Genomic DNA, 10,032 nt, shown 5'->3' with positions numbered 1-10,032 from the left:
ATCGCTCCGGAAGTTGAGTTGCCATCGTTGGTTTTATTTCGCCGTCAAATAGTTGACAGAAGGTGACAGCAGCGTTAGCGTTAGAAAGGGTACAATCGCCTAAGGTGGAATAAACAGTGAAATGGGTAATTTTCAGTGTTTATTCCACCTTCGCTACTACATGCGAAGTCTGACAAAATTGTGTTTTGGGGGGATTAGTTAGTACCACTTCAAAATAAAATGAGCGATCGTTTACCCATTGTTACTGTAAACGGTAACAGTTTAAACTGTAATGCTCTCTATAAGTTAGCATCGTAAACGGAAGATATATGAAATTTAGATCCAGCAATTGGACTATCATGTATTACTTTTCAGATGACACAAATCCCCAGTGTCGAAACGTCGGGCAAACAATAAACTTTGTTTTCCGTATTGAAGACTGCGTAGCCGTTTAATTCCTGCAGTAAATAAATAAATACATAAAACAACCCTTGCCTACATTTTTATTGTATTATTTCTTAAGATGGTATCACATTTTGTGGACTGACATTACTCGGAATACCATTTCTCAAAATGTACAAATTCCCGCAAAAGTTCTAGGTAATTTGGCTGAAGTACGTTAGGCCAAAAGTGTCACTAGGCCGAATAGGTTATTAGATCGAATGCTTTTAAACTAAGAACGGGAACTGGGCAACCTAGTTGAACAATTAGCTTATGATATTGGGTGAGGAAGGGTATTAACAGCAGGTTTGTTCTCTTCGTCATGGAGGGTTTTTTTTTCGACCATTGCCTAAAATTTGGGCACATAACTCAGCTTGGTTGGGAAGGATTTGAGGCCAACTCTGAGTCCAACAGGTTTCAAAAACCCGCCATGACGAAAAGAACAAAACTGCCGAAAATACTTAAGTTCCCCTATGTATCTACTACTAACTCTCCCACAGAGATTTTTTCTTCTTTCAGAAAAAGACAGTTCTTTCGATGTATATGCATATATTAATATCAAACCATTCAACTAGACACCCAATTCCCGTCCTTAGCATTAACCGTTATGTGGCCGGCAAACTTTTTGCTTTTTTCTACACCGTGTATTTTAAATGGGTGCTGGGTACCCGGGTACCCTGCCGGCCACATAAGGGTTAAGGTCATTCGGACCCAGATCCCCAGAATTTCGACAACGATTTGAGTAGAAAGGATTTCGACTACTATAACTAGCGGAATTCTACTCAAAATGTTTAAAGCATTGTTCAAAGGGTCCCTTCTTTCAAAAATGATAAAAATATGATTGTATTATCTTTCAAGGAATACCTGGAATAATTTTCATCCCAATCATACTATTTGATGAAAGTGTTAGACCTGGCAGAAACACACTAATTTTCACATTGTTTTTTTTAAATTACTACATACTTCTTAACGTTACAGCCACAAAGGTATTCCATCGATTAATGTAATGTTAAAATCCAATTGTAGAGAAATTCAAAGAAATCTCTTCAATAGGATTTTTAACGCATTTACCTGAACCGTAGTACGTGTGTCCGTCACATGAATGTAATGTATGAACATTTAGAAAATTATGCTTTCAATGATTGTTAAAATGCTTTCAAAACACTAACAGAGAAACAGGCCATATCCCTGGAAAGCTATGTCAAAAAAGCAAATCATAAGTTACCTATAACACAAGCGCTTGCTGCAGATGTTTTTTTTTGTTGTGGCGCTTTTTAACCCATTGTTATGGTTTATTCCCAGTCAACCAGTGATCGTATAAGATGTTGCATAAGATGTTAAAGTGGAGGCGATATGCGTACATTTTACTTGCGCCTAAATGGAGGCATGCGTGCATATGGCCACCACTTTATCATCTTATTCAACATCTTATACGATTACTGGTTGTCTGGGTTATGGACATCATATGGGCAACTTAGCCCATATAGCCGAGGCGGTAAACGCACGGGTATTCAGCATGACCATGCTGAGGGTGACGGGTTCGATTCCCGGTCGGTCCAGGATCTTTTCGTAAAGGAAATTTCCTTGACTTCCTTGGGCATAGAGTATCTTCGTGCCTGCCACACGATATACGCATGCAAAATGGTCATTGGCAGAGGAAGCTCTCAGTTAATAACTGTGGAAGTGCTCATAGAACACTAAGCTGAGAAGCAGGCTTTGTCCCAGTGAGGACGTTACGCCAAGAAGAGGAGAGGAGGATGGGCAACTTACCCCTCATGGTTTGAAACAGTTTTAAATGTAGTCGAATTTTATTTTAGATAATTTTCATCATTTATTTTATTTTTAATGAAAATGCTCCGTGTTATCATATAACAAATAGTATTGGTTTTGCAGTAAACTGGAAAAAGTATCGATCGAAATTACCCAGGTAACCATGACGCTGGATAAAGAGCATTAACTTCGCTTTATAGTGTATTATATGACTTGCGATATAAAATTCTTCGTCATATAGGTACCATCAAAGTAGGCTTAAAGTCGAAAGTGGCGCTACTATTGTTGATTTGAATCAAGCATTACTGTGGTGATTGCTAAAGCATACAAAATGCTTGTACCATATAGCTAATGCAATGAAATAGAATGGAATGCATACTTAAGGCATCATGTCAACAAAAGAAAAACAGTTTTATTTCTTTTTTTCTGTCTATTTCTGTCTATTTCTTTTTTCATTCTATTTCGGGAATTGAACCTAGACTCCTGCAACTGAACCGCCATGAAACTCGGACGCGCTAACGCTGTGCTACGATTACCATGTATTTTGCACCTGGAAAAATGTGAAACATAAAGTAACGTATACTCAGCTCGTGCTTTATTGAGTTGTGTTTTCAGCAGTTCTAAAAAGTTGTGCTAGGGTCTGAATGCCATCAGTTATCTTACTCTCCCAAATTCATTCGAAAACAAGCGATTACAGAACCGATTAATTCCCCAAACGAAGATAATATAAAGATAAAAATTAGTGTTGATTCTGCTCTTTTTGTTTTCATACGTGCTCACTTCTACCATTTCTTTTATTTTATTTTTATTTTATTTTCAAACAGCAACATCTGAGCATGATTATCCAAGTTCTACGCAGCAATCCATGAAAACTTGGGTTTGTTTTTCTTTTCTTTTGAATGGTTGTGTTTTTATAAACGTTGTACAGATTTTTTTCTGTTAACACCTATGTGCCTGTGCCTCATTTTGCACCCTATTTCAAAACTTTAAAAATCTGATTCTCAGCCGTTTCTTAACGAAAATTTGTGAAATTTTGACAGTTGATCACAAAATCCTTCTAGTTTATGGAACCGGTATCATGGTGCCGATTTTTTCCGTTGTTCCGGATTTATGGCCGTGAGTACTGGGGTAACCTCCTTATCAGATAGAGGTGCAACCTATAATTCGCCTTCGAAAACTAGCTTGCGGCATTCCAAACTTCATGATTTTGCAAAACAAGAGTATTGGAGCATAATTTTAGAGATGCTGAATACATTGGCCACTTCTCCGGATGTTCCGGAAATCTGGTGCCCCCAGGGAAGTGGCCACTTTCTAACCAGTTCTGAACCTTAGCTTGCGACATATCAAACTTCATGATTTTGCAAAGCAAGACTATTGGTACATGTTTTGAGAGATTTCGGATAAACTGGTCACATCTCCGGATGTTCCGGAAACCTGGTGCCCCCAGGGAAGTGGCCACTTTCTGACCAGTTCTGAAACCTAGCTTGCGACATATCAAACTTCGTGATTTTGTAAAACAAGACTATTGGTACATGCTTTGAGAGAATTCGGATACACTGACCACGTCTCCGGATGTTCCGGAAACCTGGTGTTCCCAGGGAAGTGGCCACTTTCTGACCGGTTCTGAACCCTAGCTTGCGACATATCAAACTTCATGATTTTGCAAAACAAGACAATTGGTACATGTTTTGAGAGATTTCGGATACACTGGTAACATCTCCGGATGTTCCGGAAACTTGGTGTCCCCAGGGAAGTAGCCACTTTCTGACCGGTTCTGAAACCTCGCTTGCGACATATCAAACTTCATGATTTTGCAAAACAAGACAATTAGTATATCTTTTGAGATATTTCGGATACACTGGCCACATCTCTGGATGTTTCGAAAACCTGGTGCCCCCAGGGAAGTGGCCACTTTCTGATTGGTTCTGAAACCTAGCTTGCGACATATCAAACTTCACGATTTTGCGAAACAAGGGAGACCATGTTTCTAGAGATTTCTGATGCACCGGCCACTTCTCCGGTTGTTCCGGAAAGCTGGTGCCCCAGGGAGTTTTTAGATAGTTTTCTCTTTTATAAGAATGCCCTTCGCATACTGGACGATTACAATAGAGGCAACTGATCATTGTTTTCACGTCACGGTGTCGTGAACAGTACCAACATCTTCTGATTTTTTTCGATATGTATTTCAGTTCCCGAATATGGCTGTTCGTTCATACAATCCGGACATGCGTACAATTTAACATTTCGATAATATAATGAACAAACAGCCGACTTACATAATGGACACTCCTTTAGATTGATATTATAATCACACTTTTGTTTTTTTACATCATTATATAGGATGCTGTCCTGTTGTCTCGTCCTAACGTGATTTATGGCAAACTCCTTCGAAAGCCCAGTTTGAAAGCGCTAAAAGGAATGTGATGTAGGAATTGTGAGCGCAGATATCGAAAATGTTGAAAAATATTGCCAGGGAATATCTGTCTGTCCGCCGTTTACATGTATAGCTTCCAGGAATAAGATCTAATGAATCTTCACCTACTTTTAGTGAATTGTACATCCTTACCAATTTAGGTTTTTCCTGCAAATAATTTAAAATTTATTGCTGTTAAAGGCTGTTGCGAAAGGCATTCTAATAGAAGAGAAAGCTGTTTCGATGTATGCCACAGATGCTTGCAATAAACTATTTTCAGGTAAGTGACCAATTCATCTAGTGTATCTAAAATTTTACAAAATCATGAAGTTTGATATGTCGCAAGCTAGGTTTCAGAACCGGTCAGAAAGTGGCCACTTCCCTGGGGACACCAGGTTTCCGGAACATCCGGAGATGTGGCCAGTGTATCCGAAATCTCTCAAAACATGTACCAATAGTCTTGTTTTGAAAAATCATGAAGTTTGATATGTCGCAAGCTAGGTTTCAGAACCGGTCAGAAAGTGGCCACTTCCCTGAGGGCACCAGGTTTCCGGAACATCCGGAGAAGTGGCCAATGTATTCAGCATCTCTAAAAATATGCTCCAATACTCTTGTTTTGCAAAATCATGAAGTTTGGAATGCCGCAAGCTAGTTTTCGAAGGCGAATTATAGGTTGCACCTCTATCTGATAAGGAGGTTACCCCAGTACTCACGGCCATAAATCCGGAACAACGGAAAAAATCGGCACCATGATACCGGTTCCATAAACTAGAAGGATTTTGTGATCAACTGTCAAAATTTCACAAATTTTCGTTGAGAAACGGCTGAGAATCAGATATTTAAAGTTTTGAAATAGGGTGCAAAATGAGGCACAGGCACATAGGTGTTAATAACGATGAAAGCATTAGTAAAGGCATATATAAAGTAATAAATCCTTGCATTATTGATTGCCATAAAGCTTTTAACATGGTAATGCAATGAAGCCCTAAACAACGTCCCTATAGAACTATACAGAACTGTCAATATTCCATAATGCTTTAATGCTTTCGTAATGTAGATTAAACGCTTTATTACTTGACAGGTGTAGAATAGAAGCTATCTCGCATTAGCTAAACTATAATACGATTGAATTAATGTTATGAAATAATGCTTGTGGTTACTTGGGTAATCAGAAATATATGCATTTTCGGCAATCTTTCTTAACGTGGGCGTCTTACCCCCAGTCCCCCAACTTGGTGGCTCCCACGAGTCCTAGAGAGTGTTAACCCCGAAACAAAAGGCAAACAAAACTAGTGAGTCAGGCATCCCGGACTATCATAGTGACAATGCGAATCCGTTGGGTGATGCTTACAGGATCATGATGGCCAAGACGGGAGGTGTAATGCCTCCTACAGAGAAAGCTGCCGAGATGTTGGAGGGGATCATCGAAGGGCTTTTTCCCGCTATGATCCTAATCCTTGGCCTCCTTTCATAGGACAGTCGGGGACTGGGACTGGCGATTAGAAGATCGTCACCGATGTGGAACTTGCGGGGATAGCAACGTCCCTTAGCATAGGTAAAGCAAAGCCCCAGGTCCGAACGGAGTTCTGAATCTGGCCTTAAAAGTAGCTATTGCAGAGGCTCCCGAGATGTTCAGGTCTGCTATGCAGAAATGCCTGGACGAGAGAGTTTTCCCAGAAGTTTGGAAGAGGCAGAGCCTGGTTCTATTGCCAAAGGCGGGGAAACCATCCGAAGACCCGTCGACATATAGACTAATATGCTTGATTGACACGGAAGGTGCTCAAAAAGATCATCCTCATAAGCATGTTGAGGCACATCGAGGGTGTAAATGGTCTCTCGAGCAGCCAATCCGGCTTCCGGAAGGGGAGGTCGACCGTAGTAGACGCTATCCTATGAATCTAGGTAAGAGAAGGGGGATTCGCTACTGTGCAGTAGTGACTCTGGATGTGAGGAACGCGTTCAATAGTGCCAGTTAGGCGGCTATTGCCGATGCGCTCCTACCCTGGTACCCGTACCAGATTCTCGGAAGTTACTTCCAGAATCGAGTACTAGCTTATAACACGGAGATGGGTCAGAAGTGCTTTCACATAACCTCAGGAGTCCGCAAGCTTCCATCCTGGGTCCGGTGTTACCTATGGAATGTCATGTACGATGAGGCGTTGAGGTTAGAGTTTCCGGTGGAGTGAAGATCGTCGACTTTGCTGACGACATTACGGTGAATCGATCGAAGAAGTGGAATTGACCTCTGCCCACTCGATGTAGAGAAGTGAATAAGATCCTGGAAAACAGACCATGAATGGACTACAAAACTGAGATGGTGGTTGTGAACAACCGAAAGTCGGAGCAGAAAGCGGTGATCAGTGAAGCGCTCCGTCACATACTTGTGTGGGAGAGTTCCACCAGGAGTGGACCCACAGGTTGATCCCGAGGGTAGATAATTGGGCTAACAGGTGCCATAGGGAAGTAAAATCCCACTTGACTCAGGTTCATGGCCTGAAACATGGTTGCTTCCGACAGTAGCTACATCATTTCTGTCATGGGGTTTCTTCCGAATGTTCGGTTTGTGCAGGCTTAGAGGAAACGGTGGAATACGTTTTGTTCGTATGCCCGCGTTTTCGTACAATGCGTGACCGCATGCTTGCCACATGTGAAGAGGACACAATTCCGAACAATCTTATCCAGAGGATGTGTAGGTGCAAAGACCTAAATATCCCACACACTCCGATACTACCCAGTCAACCAGTGGTCGTATAAGATGTTGCATAAGATGATAAAGTGGAGGCGATATACGTACATTTTACATGCGCCTAAATGGAGGCATGCACGCTTATGGTCTCCTCTTTATCATCTTATGCAAAATCTTATACGATCATTGGTTGTCTGGGTAATATTTAATTCAAATGATAAAAGTGCATTTTACCCCACACTCCCATAAGAACGGCTGCCCGGGTGCTTGAATTTTAATTTACGCCAATATCAATGCCCATCGTAACTAACGCGCAAAATTTCGGCAGCTAGAAAAATCGCACCATACATTACTGACCTGGTTTTATGAATCATCGCTCATGTGACGACGGACGGATGGTCGGCCGGGGCAACGATCGCGCAGCGATACGTTGTTCATGATCGTACACGTTGGGTCCGGTTGGTGTGGTACAGTTTTGATTACGTTGGTTGAGTTGACGACGATAACGATGATGATGGTAATGATGATGATGACGAGTAGGATAGGTAGAGTTCTAGGTTTTGGACTTTGAGTATTTGCTTTTGGTATGGTTTTTGGATACGCCCAAGTTGGTTCGGGCATTGTTAGGAAGTATCGTGACTATTTCGGCAAGACGAGAGTGATGGTAGGAGTTTTAGACACGCCCAAGCTGGTTCGGGCATTGCTAGGAAATTTAGGCTATAAATACTGAGGCTTTGGCTTCAGTCGGGGAGAGTTCGGTGACAACGTTAACGCAGGCAGCACATCGGATAAGTCTTGAGCTCCCATGTGGGACACCTCTAGATACTGTCCAAATAAAGGCTGTAGGTAGGACGTAGTAGTCGGGTCAAGAAGAAGCTGGAAGTGTCTCTAGTAGTTCGGTGAAGAAATACTGAAAATGTTAAGGTAATATAAGAACAAGTGAATCGTTGTAATATAAGTGATGGTTTGTGATACTTCAATATAGTTTATTAAAACTGTGTCGGACTGTAATGAAATGAAAGATATCACATTCCGTGTAGTGTTTAATGCTGCCCCTGGACGGTACAGGGCGCTTCATATGGTGACAGCGAAAAACTGTTCGACAATTAGAACAGCGGGACGCCAATTTTCTGTGCAAACCATAAACATTAAACAGTTTTGAACAATTGAGAAGAAATCAATGTTACAGACTGGATGGAAAAGATGAAATTCGTGGCAGCGCAAGTGATAGTGGAATACAACATAGCACCGAATTGGAAATAGCAACGCAACAACCTGTGTATAGAACCGAGTGCCTGGACCAATGGACATCATTCAGCCTGCATTATTAGATGGTATCGTGAGTATTAGCCTTTTAAATGATTAAGTGGTTTGAGATGGTTTAAATTTTTTGTGAGTTGGTTTCAAATGATGAAAAATTTTTGCGATATAAACAAAAACATTTTAATTGAAATACTGTTTTGGGAAAAATAAAGAAGTTATTCAAAAATTTATAAAAAAAAGGAAATCAGTGATTTTCAATAAATAATGGAAAAATATAACAAGAATAATGATTTCAAGAAGAACAAGTGGATGAAAAATACGAACAAATAACACTAGTTAACAAAATCAAAGGAAAGTCGCGGACTTCTGTTAACGATTAAAATTATTGATGCATAATAACGTGCTGATTTTGAGACCGTGTTTAAAATAAGAAAACTAAGAAGTACAGGTTTTTTTTTATTATACGAGACAATCGCAACCAAGTTTTTTTTAGAATTTACTAAAACTCAAATTCCTCAAGTTACAATTCACAAATTTTCAATATCTTTTTGCAATAATAGGAAGCTGAATGTAATATGTTTTGAATATCTGATTATTTTTTTTCTCGTCAGATTAGATATTGATGAGTATTGGGAACAATCTCCTTAAATTTTAGCAAAATATTCAATAAATAAAACAAGATTTGTATTTTTCTTTCAAAAAAAAAAAATCTTTAGCAGTTGTAGCAATGTTGATTCAGAACCGCCAGCTTTGTACGGGATATCGAAAATATTTTCAGCTCTACTGTATTTTTCTTTCCTTATGCTTTCAAACTTAGGCCATAATTTTACACTAAACATGATTTTCAGCTGTAAACTAGCATTACAATGGAATGGAATCAATTGAAAGTTAAAAAAAAATAATAATAATTTTGTAACTATGCAACAGACCGGCAACAATTAGGTCGTGTCAATTTGAATTAAAAAAAAAATCAGTAAAAATATCAACATAAGAATGGCCACGAATACAATGGATGAAATAGGCAACAATAGTGGAGCGAACAACGCTAGATTTGAATTTCCAATAGGTTTTGCTATACAGTGAATTCCAGAATTTTATGGTAGTGCGTGTGAATTGGATGCTTTTATATATCAAATAAATTGTTTTTTGAAACCCATAAAACGGATAACTGTTGCTAGTGAAAGGAAAAATGCAGAAACCGTACTCATTCAAATTGCTCTGTCTAAACTTAAAGGCCCAGCAGCGTTAAAATTTAAAAACATTCTTGCAAATACTTGGGATAAAGTGAAAGATAATCTCCAAAAAGAATTCGGAATTAGTTTACAATTGGAAGAACTGTTTAATAAAATAGAGACCCTTGAACAAGGCAAGTGTGAAAGTTTTAAAAGCTACAAAGATCGCGTTCTTCAACTTAAGAGGAATATTGATGAATTCGAAAAAGATTATATTAAAGATTCTACAATTGAGTCATACGCTCAAA

Source organism: Aedes albopictus, chromosome 3, assembly GCF_035046485.1.
Source record: "Aedes albopictus strain Foshan chromosome 3, AalbF5, whole genome shotgun sequence".
NCBI lineage: Eukaryota > Metazoa > Arthropoda > Insecta > Diptera > Culicidae > Aedes > Aedes albopictus.
The sequence above is the reverse complement of the archived record's forward strand: the minus strand, read 5'-3'. Positions refer to the sequence as shown.